Source organism: Ixodes scapularis, unplaced genomic scaffold, assembly GCF_016920785.2.
Source record: "Ixodes scapularis isolate PalLabHiFi unplaced genomic scaffold, ASM1692078v2 PGA_scaffold2__306_contigs__length_199485367, whole genome shotgun sequence".
Taxonomy (NCBI): domain Eukaryota; kingdom Metazoa; phylum Arthropoda; class Arachnida; order Ixodida; family Ixodidae; genus Ixodes; species Ixodes scapularis.
This window is the reverse complement of record NW_024609857.1, coordinates 131794284-131810531: the sequence shown is the minus strand read 5'-3', so window position 1 is coordinate 131810531 and position 16248 is coordinate 131794284. Positions and strand designations below refer to the sequence as shown.

Sequence of the window (16248 nt, the reverse complement as noted above, 5' to 3'; positions counted from 1 at the left end):
TCCAGCGGATCAGATTGGATCCGCTAGAAGCCGTTGGAACGTCTCTCCACCGCTTAAGTCAACCGTCCATGTCAGAAAGAGAATGTGTGGTATGGAACGTGGTTATATACGCATTTGAGCATTTGACTCCAGCGCCCTCTCGTCTATAAACGTTGAGCTAATGCATGCAAAGTTTAACGCGATTATATACGCATTTCACCGCAGCGCCCTCTCCTGTATAGACGTTGAGCAACTACATGCAACGTTTCATCCATCACAGAAACCCCAGTTCTTGAGTTACTACCACATCTCAGAGCCCCCTACTCGTCCCGCAGTCGTGACCGAGTCGTTAAGGCGATGGACTACAAATCCATTGGGGTCTCCCCGCACAGGTTCCAATCCTGTCAACTGCGCAAACATTTTCTTCTTTTTATGTGAGCACGGACGCCGCCCAAACGGACGGACGGACAGACGAACAACGCTAGACCCTAAGGAGCTTCGCCGCTAACACACGACCCTGAAGATATGCGCAAAACGAGACGCCAACAAAAACGTATAAAACGTCACCTAGACAAACTGGCTAGGCGCCGTTGGAGGGCCCACTGCGTAACTGTAGATCCACGCAGGCCTCTCTCTCAGATATACAACCTAGCACGGAGCTTGCGGACACCACCCCAACAGCGTCATCCTTTCCGGGCACTAGCACTCAAACAAGATGTTTTAGAACTAGTTTTGGCCTGAAGCCTACTGCCAAAAACTTACAGAAAATGTCGCGAATCCGGTGGCAACACTTGTTAAACCTAATAGTCAGGTCAGAGCGTGTAACCACATGGACGTATTATTTGATGCGCATGAACTGGAAGATGCACTTTCCGGATTGAACTACTCGTCTTCTCCCGGACCGGATGGTATAACTTACTCATCATTACTCATCTTGGTAACAAGGGTAGAGAGAGGCTCTTAAAACTTTACAACATGTCATGGGAAACTAGCCAGGTACCCCGAGAGTGGAAAACATCGCGCATCATACCTATCCTTAAGCAAGGTAAATCACCTCTGGACATATTATCTTTCCGTCCAGTCGCGTTGTCTTCTTGTGTCGGCAAAGTGATGGAAACAATGATTCACACACGACTAGAATGGTACCTTAAACAGTCTGAGATATACCCTGAGTGTATGGCAGGCTTCAGACGAGGGAGGAATTCCCTGGACAACGTCACTGATTTCACAACTAGTATCCAAGGACAAAGGAAGTGTCGGCGAATCACTACCGCTGTATTTCTGGATATAAAAGGCGCGTTTGACTCAATAAGTCACAAGGCTATCTGTGACGCCCTAAGCTATGCAGGAATAGAAGGACGTTTCTACGGGTGGATATTAAGCTACTTAGATAGTCGAACAGTTCACATGCTGACAGCAGACGGGAAAACGACTGAGCATACAGTGTTTCGAGGCGTGCCGCAAGGCGGAGTTTTCAGTCCTACACTTTTCAATATTACCCTCCTGGCACTCGTGAACAAACTTCCCCGGGACGTCAACATTACACTTTACGCGGACGACATCTGCTTATGGACGTCATCAATTACGCAGCGATTTAATCGGATCCGCTTACAAAAATCACTTGAGATCATCTCCAGCTACTTGCAACACCGTGGGCTATCTCTATCCCCATCAAAGTCAGCCGCTATGGCATTTACCAGAAAGAGTACTCATAGATGCTGTATGATAGTTGATGGTCATCCCATATCACATGTGAAAACGCGCAGATTCCTCGGAATAGTTCAGGACAAGTCTTTGACATGAACACCGCACATAAAACAAATGAAAAATAAAAAGCTTCTTGGCATTATTCAGTTCATCCGATTCATTAGTGGCACTAAGTGGGGCACCTCTGTAGCTGCCGTTCTTAAACTGTATAACGCCCTTTTTGTCGGCTTCCTTCAATACAGCCTATCGGTACTTCATGGGATGTGCCATACAAATATAAGAAGATTGGAAGGTATGCAGGCTCAAGCTCTACGAGCCTGTCTAGGGTTCCCAAGATGCACCTCAAATTTGGGAACTGTAGCTGAGGCAGGGGCTGTTCCGAATGGCGCGCTGAGACTTCAAGAAACCCTTCCGCACCTCCGCCACCTGACAATGCTCAGAGACCACTACCTAGCAGATATCGCAAACAGCAGAAGCGCGTCTGGTTTTTTCCAAATCGTGAATGTTGACAACGCGGATCTTCCACGAGATTTTGAACTGGCAGAGTTCTCTTCATTACCACCATAGATATATCCAGTAATTTCTATAAAACTAGATGTTCCAGGGATACTTTCAAGAAGCCATACCCTATCGGAGGCATTGAAGCAACATTCTCTAGAAACCATTAATATGCATCACCGTTCCCGAATTCATGTGTACTCTGACGGGTCTTCTACTGACAATACTTCCGGCTACGGTTTTGTTATACCATCAATAAATAAAATACTCCAGGCAAAGCGACGGCAACAGAACTAGTAGCGATTAGAGAAGCAATTCACTTTATTTCTACGAGTGCCCCAAACAATCGGTCACTCTTTACTGATTCAAGGGCAGCTCTTCAGGGCCTTAAATCTACCAAAAGCAAGAACATTAATGCTCAGCTGGTACATCAGATCCTAAAAATTCACAAAGAGGCTATAAATAATGGTCCCACACTAACTTTACAGTAGATCCCGAGCCATTTGTGGTATCAGAAGCAACGAAAGTGCAGACTTTGCAGCCAAAAATGCTCACCATGTCACATCCAGACGGGTAATTCCTTTCTCACGTTCAGACGCCAGAGCTACAACCAACCGTATTACTGCGGCTTTAGGAAACACCCTCTGGGTGAATCCATTATATCACTACAGACACCTTCATAGGATTGACCCCTTTCTTACCTTTCGCCCTCCCCGGGGGCTCAAACGTCGGACAGAAACCGCTCTTCACCGAATACGACAGAACGTGTCCTCAACGAAATATTGTCTAAATCTCACCGGTCAGCTGGACTACTCTATCCGCGAGAGCTGAGACGTCGTAGGCACGCTGGAACACGTCCTTTGTCGCCGCCCTCTACGCTGACCAAAGAAAAGGAATGATAAACTCCCTTGCTCTTCACAATGGAGAAACGCTCACGCTCAATCATCTCCCAGGGCCATGGCCATCAGCATCGCAGGGAGTCAAGCCGACGAGCTCATTCATTCGTTTTCTCCAAGCGACCAAACTTGATAAAACCCAGTAGGACGCGCTCCAAAAGTAACTGACAGCCATCCTCAAATTTGTTTCTCTTTTCTTTCTTTGTCTTTCTTTTCCCTCTCTCCCTTTCCCATGTATGAAGTAGCAATCCTGCGATCGAATTCCCGCAGGATAACCTCATCTTTCCAATAAGCATGTTTTCTCTCTTCTCTCTCATTATGCTAAACATAATGTAGGGAAAACAGCGCAGAACCACAAAGACTAGAAGGAAGGAACAAACAAGACGTGACAGGCGCTGACTCGCAACTAAAAGTTTTAGTACAGAAAACAAAAAGTAAACACGCAAGGCAGCAATCTGCACATGCGCCAACCTTCCTGCCTCATCACATATGACACCGGTCATCCACGCGCCTAGTGCCCCCCCCCCCCTTCCCCCCTTTTTTTCATTGTTGAAGTCAAAAACAACATCTCTTTCACAGATAGACACCGACGGCTCGCTAATGAACTGCGCCCCGCTCTTTCCCCTAAGTAGAAAACCTCTATCACCTCCCTCGTCACCATGTCTTTGTGCCTATCTACAAGCGCTGTCTCCTTGAAGGACGGCTTGCACAAACTGCTCTTAAGCGCCGTTCACACTCTTGCAACCGAGTACGACCGAGAGAGACGAGACCGGTTTTTAATCCTCGTGCGACTTCTTAGGACCAGCTCCGCAGCAGCGCGAACGGTCCTAAGAAGTCGCAAGAGGATTAAAAACCGGTCTGGTCTCTCTCGGTCGTACTCGGTCGCAAGAGTGTGAACGGGCCTTTACAGTGTACCACCAAATCACCTCCGACCGTGGCTCTCAGTGAATCGTTGTGCTCCCTGAGCCTATCATTTAAACACCTCCATGTCTGTCCAATACAGACTTTACCACACGAGAGGGGACCATTTATACCACTCCGGAAACACAGCTCGCAAACGGCTTTGCGTGCTGCTTTTTTTTTTCTTTTTCTTTGTACACTTGCCCTTTGGCAGCCCTTCTGCCTTAGCCCTTACCCTCGAACATATCTGGCTCGACCGCTGAGGGGGCGGAAAACACCACAGGGACGCTGTACCGACTTCCTACTTTGTTTAAATGATGAGTGGGGCGCAGTGCATCAGCGAGTCGTCGGCGACGCTATCTATGAAAAAGATGTTTTTCACTTGGACAATGAAACAAAAAAAAAAAGGGGGGGAGGGGGGGGGGGGGCACGCCGCACGTGGATGACCGGTGCCATGTGTGATAAGACAGAAAGGTTGGCGCATGTGTAAATCGCTGCCTTATGTGTTCACTTTCGATGTTTTCTGTAATAAAACCTGTAGTTGCGAGTCAGCGCCTGTCCGGTCTTGTTTGTTCCTTCCTTCTAGTCTTGGTCGTTCTGCGCCGTTTTACCTACATTATGTTTAACCTACACCAACTAGCCCAGCTTTCAACTTTGGTATTCATCATGCTTAATTTTAGAGCAGAGCTCTTAGGCGCCCGTTTCCGGCATGAGCAGCGTCGGCGTCACCGTCGCATTGGCGTAACCGCGCGGTGCATTATGGGACGCGTGACGTCACTGATGACGTCCTCGGCATCCGCATCGTCATCGTCACTCTTGACGGCATCGGCATCGTCACTGATGACGTCATCAGTGACGTCACTGATGACGTCATCGTCATGTGACCTTATGGGGTCACGTGACCCCATAGAGGTCACGTGATTCTCGTGAGACGACGGCGACGCCGCTCGAAGAGAGGAGTAGCAGACAGGATGAGGAGGAGGGGGGCGGATATACCTTCCCCTCAGTACCCTTCCCCTCCTCCTCCTCAAGAGCTGCGCTCTAACCCGGCGTTACAGGGAGTTGCAAACGGCCTTTCATCTTTTTTTCACCAACTCGAAAGTTGTTTCAGATGCAGACTTGCCGCTGAAGGCCTGATTTAATGACGGCATTGTGTATTCACCGTTCCCTTCCAGAGATATACCGAACTGTTCCTCTACTCGATTGCGAAAAAGTTGCTGAAGAACTCGCCGGAAAAATTGATGCTGGTAAGCTAATATGCCGTTTCCAATACCTTTTCTCATTAAAGAGAATAACAGAAACTTGTATGAACCACACGGATGACACTAGTCCAACAATAAAATCACTTCTCAATAAAAATGTGGCGAAATGATAATTGAAAAACAGAGCATTGGAGGAGCAAGGCCTACTCGAGCTCTCTACGAGCTCTAAGATTTGAGTAGATAAGAAAGCAGCCTAGAGGGATTCAACATACTTGGGAGCCCTGAGCGTTCGGTTCCTCGAGGTGTAGGCTGTCATATGGATCCATTACATGCATGTCGAACACGAACGAACAACATGAATTTAGTGTTTCAGTCAACTCAAAACTGCGTTTAATGTAGCCTCCGCGAACAAGTAACACAAGAAATCGCATTAACAACCTGCAATGCTCTTTGGCGTTGCGCTATTAGACACTTTTCGCGCATCTTGCCCGGGGTGACACCAGTCGGCGCGCCCTCCGTGCCGCCATTGCTGACCTCCAAATTTGATAGACAATGTCGTCGCCACTACGCATGTGCCGAGCGCTGACCGCGTTTTTGTGCTTTGCGTGAGCTATTTTAGTGTACGCTGTATTTCGACAATTGCGTGCGTAAGCAAAGGGTCTTTGCTCTCCCCCAGAGAGGATTTGTGATGAGTGAGAAGTTGTCTGAAGTAAAGACGAGCACAGTTAGAAAATGGCAGCTCACAGGACCGTGGACGCCGTTGCTGCAGTCGCTATGGCGGTCATGTGAGAGCGACGTCGGCGTTATCCTCGCGACTGCGAATTTCTATACAGGGCGACAATCCTACAAAAGGTTCATCTAACAAGCGGTTTGGAAGATCCAGCAAGCAGGGCACCGATCGGCGGCGAATCGCTGCTTGCGTCGCGCGAACGTTTCCCGGTGGAGGTGTAGTCTGGGAAAGTCAGTATACAAATTTATTTTGCTGAGGCGACGCAAGTGGAAGCTATCGGTCGACCACTCGCGTCGCATCTTCATATTTAAAAAAAATCTAAAACATTACTCTGGACAAAAAACTTTTTCTTTATTTTAGTCAAATTACCGCATTCCGTGCGTTAAATCAAAGTTGTTACCGTATCCTATCGTGGCGTTGCAAATACGAAAGGCTTGGGATTTTGCGTCGTGCGCCAGCTCAAGTGCTAAAGTTAGCGCCAGCGTGCGTTAAAATTATGTACGTAATTCTAGAACTCCCTATTCTTTTCTGCCACAAGCTTGTAATAGCTGACTGCAACGGGACGTGCAAACAGCGCCAATCGGGCAGAACGTGCTCAGCGGTAGCTTGCAAAAACTGCTGTGGTGACATGACCCGCGCTGTATGCCCTAAGACTGCCCCACTAGCGCCCATGGAATATTCATGTTTAGTTTGCCAGTTTCAATGTAACCCAGTTCCCAATTAAAAGAAGAGTGAAGAACGGCGTTCACAATAGTTGCTTCGATACCTCGATGGCGGGAAATATCAGATGCAACACTGAATAGGGCTTCTGGTGCTTTTGCGGCCTCGGCAAGCTTCATTTTCTCTCGATTTGTGCGAGTTCGAAAAATAATGCCTAAAGAGTGCATTCAGTCATTAGTTTGAACCAATGCTTTTTAAGAATATAAAGAGGCATGAAGGAGTGTTACAGCTTGTATCGTCCACAATAGCACCGTCGAAGTCCCGCTACTTCGATGGTGCAGCGGCGTCAATTAATAGCAAGCGGTATGCCATAATCTACGCCCTTTTTGCTGGACGTTGCTGGTTCGCTTAATTTTTTCGATCGCATGAAAATGTTTGTACTAGAAAACGTCATGCAACTATAGAAGTTACGTGCGCTAATTTTAACACGCTAATGGTCTTCACATTCAGTTAAGTTTTGCGAGCATGACTGACGTACCAAGATTGCAGATTCGTAAACATTGTCGCACCGCGTGCAGACTGCTCATCTGTCTTAGCATGAGCACTCGATGACCTTTCGCTTTCAAAGGATTCGCAGAGTTAAGAGCGATCTGATTGTATCGCCATTTCTGCGAACTCGCTTTTTCTGTTACATCCTACAACATTTTAGCGCAATGTGAGGCATTCGCTTCACCACTGCGTTTAAGTTTAATTCCTCTTAAGAAATGCAAAGCTAGTAGCTCAGGCGCCGCCACGTACGACCGGTTCATTATGGTAAGATTATGCAAAGTTTCAAGACCTTTTGATTGTTGCTTATAATAACATATTATTCATGCCATTCTCTTATTAATCATCATGTTTATAGCCCGAGATTAAGAAGGAACTTGTAGGTAGATTAGAAAGGGTAGAAGAATGGTAAGACACCTCATCTTAATCTCAGCTAACAAAGTTTTTTTTTTTCATACAGTGCGCTTATATCTATCTTTCAAGTTCGACCACAGCGTGCAAAACAATACAAGTAAACAAACTTCTGCTGTTTTTTTCTAATACATTTTTAGGTTTTGCCCCAGGCTGATCGTTTAAACAGCATGATAACTAAGCAGCCGCTCGCCTGCACTATGATCATTTTTTCGCATATTCCAATGTCGACGACTAATTTGCACTCAAATTCTATGCTATAAATAAAGAAAAACATTATATGGGTTCAAACATGAATTTAAGGTATTAACCGGGGTACGAAATATAGCACAAGCACATAAAAACCGCGTAATTACAAGGAACATACCATCCTATCGATCGAAAGTTGGCAGGACGTGGAAATCAGCGATGGTCTTCTACAGCCTCTGATATGCCCTAGTGCCTGGCGGAACCAAAATTCTTAAGGAATACATTAGCTTTGTAGCGTCGATAGCATATCGATGCTACCATTTTCCGCAGCGGGAAAAATAGTTTTCGCAGCATCCCGGGACTTTGGCTGTCAAGCCCATATGACGACAAGCAAAGCATCTCATTCGGTTTTCACTTACGCCCTTCATCTAAGCAGTCATTAGAACCCGCTATGAGACTCAATGTTTCTATTTGTGTTGTGCTTTCTTCTGTGTGTGTGTGGGGGGGGGGGGGGGAGGGGGGGGGAGTGGTATCGACATTATTATCCAAGCCCAAGGTTTATGTTAGCCATGCAGGAAGGGCTCTCACCCTTCTGAAAGGTCATGTGCCCTTAATTTTAGTACACTAATCACTATTATAATAAAAATGAAGCGCCGAAATCTATGGCGATGATGCTGTTGATAAATGCTAAATATCTGGTTTATGCTGTTGCCTAAATTGCGCTAACTTCCGACATGCAAGCACGGAAGCCCCGAGAGACAAGAAGAAATTGCGAAAGGACCTCTTTTGGCCCGCTTAGTGTTTTCCCGCTAGGTGTCGTCTGATTTGCTGGAGTCGCGAACAACAAGAGAAAACGCGATGTCGCTTGCTGCCATAGCACCGAATGGACAATGCTGATTTGCTATAGACTTTATTCGCAGCGGCGTCCTATGGGAAATTTCGAAACTATTTTCACTAGCCAGTACGTTGCAAATTTCGGGCGTAAAACTCATCGTGTGAACAGACTAGTGGATCGAAATCTCGGTTTCCCTAAACCGTTGCGCGCTAAAAAGGTACACCGTGTGAATAAGCCTTTGGTAGAATACCCTATACTCACTTACAGAATCAGAACGACAGGGAGGAGTTTCAGTTGTCCCGCCTTTCGCGCGCGCTCGCAACCTTCGACAATCCTTTGGCGTCTGATAATAGCGTACACGCGCATCCAAAGTCAAAACATGGCGAAAGGCAACGGTCGTGCTGCATACCAGACGTTCGAAAGAGACGCCCTGCCGTTTTCACCTTGTGAATGACTATACCTTAATAACCAAGAGATTTCATCATACTCCCGTTACGAAATAAGTACACCTCAATGCACTTCCAGTGAAACTGAAAGGTCAGAGTAGGTGCCATTTGGCAAGGCTTTGCAGCGTCTTGTATCACAGGTTGGATGCTGTCCCGCGCAGCTTCGGAAGCTGGTGCAACACATTCACTTCAAGGGCGTTCGACCAGTGGCGTCACAAGGGGGGGGGGGGGGGGGGGGGGTGCAGCGCTCAGGGGGGTGTCGCGGCGGGCCACGAGAGCGGGGGGTGTCGTGGCGGGCTATCGCCCCGGGTGACGCTGACCCTCGTGACGCCACTCCGTGCGACTGAACACGATGCGGCACATTGTTGTCGCAGGTGATGTGCTCTCGAAGCAGGTCACGGAGCTAACCTTGAGTGTCTTCAGCAACCTTCGAAGCCTGCGGAACTTCTATATGATGACGGAGTCCAACGGGGTCGTCTGTGCTCCACCAAAAGGGGTCGTCTCTTATGCGGATATCGGGTTTCCGGGTACCATGGTAGAAATCAAGGCAACGACTCGTTTTCGCTTTGTTTCTTGGTCGTTGTTGTCTATACGGCTGTGTTCCAAACCTTGCCCAAATAGGTCTGAGTTACTCCGGCGAGTCGTGTCACGCGACAACACAGACAAAGCAACGTTGGACGCGGGTAGGTTTTCGAATAACAAGGTACAAAACACTTACCCCTAAGTAAAATGGATTAAATTGTGAAACACGGCCCCTGAGTTGCTGTCACGCATACCCACGATGCGCATACCCTGGGTCGGTCAAAAATCATTGTAATACGTGCAAAAAAAAAAAAAAAAACGGGAGCCACTTTTTTATTTGATTTTGGTTATATAAACATTTTACCTTGAGACTGAAAGGTCATAGCAACGTAAGCGTTTGGATACTTCAATATAATCGTGCATAGTTTAGCATAAAGCGTAACGTGTAGAGCCAAGAAAAGTTGTTCCTAACTAAAAAAAAATATTTTTTCTTCACATTGCGAGGCATACTTAGCATTGAGAAAAGTTGCACGAAATAACGGTGGCGCTGGTGCATGATTCGGCGGCAAGATGAGTTTTGCATTACGGGCAAAAGAATGTAGACGAAAAGCCAATTCTCTGGGAGCATAAATTGAGGTCCGCGGGATCCGAATGATGAACTTTACCAAGCTTTATGTTTCAAATTCTACTGTGAGTGGATCCCGAAAATCGGTTGTTTTTCCAGACGTCTTTCTGCTTCTGACCGCGTTCTTTATATGATTTTTTAAACAGACCTTGCACATGTTTCATTTGTCATGTAAGATTTTCCGTAGAGTTTCTATATGAATGTTCAACACTGATAAACGTCACAGTGCACGGCAACCGTTGCTCAAAATGTCAGTAATTTTTACAACGTTCTGTTCGGTCATCGTATGACAGGGCAACCCGTTTTGTTTTCGGCTACAACATTATCTTGTTCCTAAATTGATTGATTTGCTCATTATAATTATAACGCACTTGACGTCACAGTTTCACCGTACATGTCCTGCAACAGTTTTCAACATTCACTTGATGATTTTTGTTTTTAAATGTCCCTAGAAATTTTAATTAAATGCGCTGCTCGATTATGACATTGACCATATTGTGTTGTCTTGCCTTGTGTCCTTCCGGATTGAATCGTCTAAACCCGTCCTGTCTCGTCTGCATTGGGAAGCTTCAAGGTCACTCATCTAGCATGTTCTTCCGACTGCGATAAGTACTGCGCCTAAAAGCTTCCCAATCCCTAACTAATAGCCACTCCTCGTAGACGGCCATAACACAATACTAATGAGAAACTCAGGAACGTATAAATGGCACATAGTAAATCCCAGAGCTAAAAAATAACCTGCGAAATCTCCACATGAACATAAGAAACGCAAAGTAACCAGATGTTCACTCATGTGGTAGATTTTACCCCATGAATATTCAAAGCGTTGCTTCGTTTCGGTGAACAATGCAACTCCCCCACTTACAGAGTGATAATACAACGCGCCATAAACAAGAATATAAGCAGTAGACAAGATGAGTGCTAAAAATCAACTAAGCCTTTATTATAACTACGTCTCACGACGAGAACAACGGCACCATAATCGCGTCAACACGTCTTCAAAAAGGCAACTTATTTTTTGCCTAAATAAACCGAAGCTTGGTTTACGTATCTATCCTTCCCGTTTTTTTTCTTATCTTGTACACTTCGACGAGGTTTTTTTCAGTCTTATCGACCCTCTCCCAAAATAGTGATAAGTGTTTGGACCTAGTTTTCGCTAAACTCATACTTCAACGCAGAAGATCTGGATAGAGTGTCCCCCCATCCTGATCTATGAAAACTAACAGCAAGCGTTATCCTTTTAAAGAAGGGGAGAATCAGTCCTCTAAATATAACGTTTGGTGTGTCCACATCACGTAACCTGACGTCATGCGACATGGCCACGTCCTCACGACACTAAGTAATTGTTTCACGAGACGTGCGCGTAACGTGAACCAGTATCCTGTGACACCGTGACGCGAAGTCACGTTCCATAACGACTTCATATCCAACGTTGCGTGACGACGACGTCCAACGTTCTTCTACGACTTGACGTCCAACGTTCCATTACGACGTGACGTCCTAAGCACGGAGGGAAAAAAGTCTGAGAGTAGGTGCTTTCATTACAAGACACTTCATGTTTTAATGCAGCAAGAAATTTGTTTCAAAACTGTATTAAACCATAATTGTGCTTGCACTAACACACTTCATGAGCATATAAAACGGGAAAGAAGAGGGCAGGGTTTTTAGGAGTGCACCCTCAGAGTTGGCAGTTTTAATAATTAAACAAACAAAAACTCGCTTTCTACATTTCAAAGGAACCTGCTCTGAGCGCAAGCATCTCCACCGAGGCGTCTTGTTCGTGGAACCTCTCCCAAAAACGGAAAACGGAGAGGTGCAGAGGAAAGCCCTCGTCGACTCTTGGGACACTCGCTCATGTGTGTCAAGCCCGCCAAATGAGTAAACGGACGACTTTTTCAAAGGATTTTGCTTCAACCAGCCAGTATGAGCTCACCAGTCGATTAATTTTATCTTGAGTTTTAGGTGCCGTGAAAAATAAATTTAATTTTTATGTGTAGTTACAGTGTCTTGCTATTTTTCTGTACCACCGTTTGGCGATATTTGCCAGCAAAAAATACATATTTATATAATATATTCACGTACATTGGTTTTATTCAATATTTATTTATTTTTAATACAATTGTTATAGCTCTGATTCTAACAGCAACAAACTCCGGCTGTAACAACGGAGCGCTTTGCACTTTCACCGTGGCAGAGAGCTGTTCCATTTTTCTGAAGAAGCACGCAATGCTGTGCGCCAGGCATGACGGCGGACATCTTCACTTAAAAACGAGGCAAGACGTCCGACGAGACTTTCGAGAGCCAGCTGTCGCTCAAGGTCACAAAGTTGTGACTAGTTGCAACAATAAACGCTTCCATAACACTCTTCTGTTTTGTGTCTTGGGGATCGGTGGCCGAGTGGGCTACCGCACACTAGCTCGGAGCACGTCAATCCCCACCCCTGCCCGTTCCGATCTGGATGGGCATCATGCCGGCGTGCGGTCGTGTATCACTACTGCGTGGTGCACGTTAGAGACCTCAGGCTAGCGGTTTTACTGCACTGGCTAAATTGCTCATCTACAGCTGGGAGACTCGTCGCCCGTTGAGACAGACCAAGCTCTAGCCTCTATAAACATACACACACCCCAATTATTTTTTTTTTGTTTTGTGTCTTAACGTTCTGTTATACTCCGACGTAACGCGCGAGCAAGCGAACGCTGGGCGAAGTCGGCTACGTCACGTCAGTCACGCCGCGTGCGTCAAAAATTCGGCCTCTTTATACTCCGGCGGCCCTGGCGGCTCCCGCGGCGCGTGTCGGTGGGCCGCCGGCGCAGCGCATGCGCAGAGTCTGACTACGAGGGTACGTTTCCTGCGAGAGTGCGCCAATACCGGTTCCTTTTGGTTTCGAATAGCAGACGAAAATTCTCGCGCTTCTTGAGCGCCAAGTTCGAGTGATGGCGTGGACGTACCTTGCACGAAGAAAACTCGCGCTTGCACTGTTAATGCACCACCTGCGCCGCAAGCGTAGGCGGTCAATGTACATACGGTACATCTTTGACAAGCGCACGGTCTACGGTACTCAAGCTTCCTCGTGTCGTAGACACACGGATGAGGACGCATTCCCTCGATCAGCTTCTCGACGACCGAGTTCGATTCTTCAAACATGACGCCACACGGAGTGTTGCTCCTTTCGTCTGCTGTTGCTCGTATTCGCCGCGCTTCCCGAGCGAGGGCTGCCGGGAGCCAGCGCGTGATGCATCCTGGTCCGGCGTCGCTGGCGCGGCCGGCGCGGAACACGGCATGCTCCATTTTCGCGTCGAGGCGGTCAGGCTTCGTCGAACGCCGCCGGTCGCGTCGGTTACGCCACGACGCCGGAGTATAGAGCGTCGGATTTTCGCCGACGTGACGTCGCTGTGACGCGCTCGCACGCGCCCACGCGTTACGTCGCAGTATAACACAGCCTTTACTCTAGGACAGTAAGGTAGAAAGGAACGCCGCGAAAGTAACTAATTATTTTTTGTGGCATCAGCCACTTTTACAAAAAAAAAAAACGGTTGTAGTTGTAATTAGTTACAGTTTGGCCTTGCGTAATTCTAAATGTAATTCCTTACTTCTTTTTTAGTAACGTAAAAAAGTCTGGATGAAGCCACGCGCACGCGCCAGTAGCTTTGTCTGCGTTATATACTAAGTATGAGGGGGGATCGGTGGCCGAGTGGGCTAGCGCACACCAGCTCGGAGCACGTGGAGCGAAAGCTCGCGCCGCAGAACCCACGGATCCTGGGTTCAATCCCCACCCCTGCCCGTTTCGATCTGGATGAGCATCGTACCGGCTAGGGTGCCTTCATGTGCGCATTGCGAGGCACCCTAGTACCGGTGTGCGTTCGTGTATCACTACTTCGTGGTGCACGTTAAAGACCCCAGGCTAGCGGTTGTACCGCACTGGCTAAATTGCTCATCTACAGCTGGGAGACTCGTCACCCCTGTCAGGCAAACCAAGTTCTAGGCTGTATAAGACAATTGCATCTATAAGACAATTGCAAGCATGGCGCCACAAGTGGTGCCCCATGCGTGCAAGCGCGTGCAACGCGCGGGTGAACGTAGCTTTCGCAAGCTCGTAATCGCACGGGCGTGCCTGCTCGAGCAGAGACATGGCGGCGGCCAGTCGCCCAGCTTGCAATCGTCTATACACACAACCCAATTTTTACTAAGTATGAAACGGAGTATAGACGATTTAAAGAAGGGCACCTGGCCGCCGCCATGTATCTGCTCGTGCTGGCAAGTGCGTGCATTTACAAGCTTGCCAATGCTAAAATCACGAGAGGCTGCACATGCTTGCATGTGCTGATGCCAGTGAAGCACCCAGCCATGCATGATAATTAAACTCATGCTAGCTTGACAACTCAAATTCTCTAGTTTTAAAAATTGGGTTGTGTGTATGTTTATACAGCCTAGAATTTGGTGTGCCTCAAAGGGCGACGAGTCTCCCAGCTGTAGAAGAGCAATTTAGCCAGTGAAGTATAACCGCTAGCCTGGGGTCTTTAACATGCACCACGCAGTAGTGATACGCGACCGCACGCCGGTACGATGCTCATCCAGATGGAAATGGGGGGGGGGGGGGGGGGGGGGGATTCTCTAGTTTGTAGATCTCAGTTCTGTGTAAAAACTTACTATAACTCTACTAATGTGTTAGTATTTTTGACCAGACCTGAATTTATGTAGTTCTTCGTTTGGAATCTTGCTCCCTTGTTATCACTTGAGCTCTAATTAGCATACAGTGCAAGTATCACTTGTGTTCTGCGATAATGTGCTCAACCGTCGTGCATGGCTGGGTGCATGGTGGTAATGTGAATGGTCGACAGTCATGTTTTTACTTTCAGCCGCTATTAAGGGTACAGTATACAACGTCGGAGCCGTTGACATCGAGAAAGACATTGAGAAGCACTTGTCTGGTGCCGCGAACCGGGAGGGTGGCAGGCTTAACCTAGGCACCACCCGAGCTGGGCAGGCGCACGGTTCACTGGGGCGAAAGCAAGTCCAAGAGAGGTAGGGCCGGAGCTTTGTGCAAAGTGTTGAAGAGAGAAGAGCTTGACTGCCTGCCTTCTGTGTTTCTAAATAATAAAAAAAGTTAAAAGAAAAAAAAGCTTTATAGTTATGTATGTAAACTAACAAGAACGATTATTGGTGGCAGCATGGTAAAAATAATTACCTGACATTGGTTGCTATGAGGCAAAGGTTTATGCCGGTATTAACTAGGAGAATGTGATCAATATAGGACAACGTTTGGTAGGTTCATTCTGCCAATATAGGCTAGAAGAGATGAACCAATATAGGGCAATACTGGGGAAGGGTCTGTAGCCAATATTGTCTAGAGTAAGTCTGCCAGTATTGTACAATATTAGAGAAATGGGTGCAGCAAACATTGGCATGAAGATGTGAAGCAATATCGGTTAAGATTGGGGAGGTTCATGCTGCCAATATGGCTAGAAGAGTGGAATCAATATAGGGCAATACTCGGGGAGGTGGTGTAGCTAACATTGGCTAGAGTAAGTACAACAATATCGTACAATATTTGTTAAGTGGGTGTAGACAGCATTGACTAGAAAATGTAAAAAAAAAAATATTGGTTAATATTGGGGAAATTCGCGTAGCCAATATTCGCTAGAAAATGAGTATCATTAGGGCTCAACATTGGGGACGTTTGTGTAGCCAATATTGGCGAAAAAACGTGTACCAATAGTGGTTAATATTGGGGCAGTCCGTGTACCCACCATTGGTAAAAAAATGTGCATGAATATTGGTCAATATTAAGGAGGTGCTTGTAGCACAGATTGGCTAAAATATTTGCGCACATATTGGTCACTATTGGGCCCACAGCAAAGGTCAATGCGGGCACACAATATCGCGCCAATATAGCACCCCGTTCCCTTTTCCCATTTTGACCAATACTGCCGACATTATTTACCAATATTTCACATACGACCAATAGTGGTGTGCTCCTGGGTCCTCAGGCTGGTGGTTTCGATCCCACAATTACGTCATCAGGCTTTTAAAAGGCAAGACTGAAAAAAATAGCCCCCTTTCATCCTCGCACTTTTAACGAGACAAAGAAACTTCTGAATCAAT

The 16248-nt window shown here is 46.8% G+C and overlaps 1 non-coding gene across 1 annotated transcript; it reads left to right on the top strand.

Moving 5' to 3' along the window:
* The first annotated feature begins 310 nt into the window (after nucleotides 1–310).
* On the top strand, nucleotides 311–392 carry Trnac-aca. The gene has a single exon. It is a non-coding gene; the product is annotated as a tRNA-Cys (tRNA).
* Nucleotides 393–16248: the final 15856 nt, after the last annotated feature.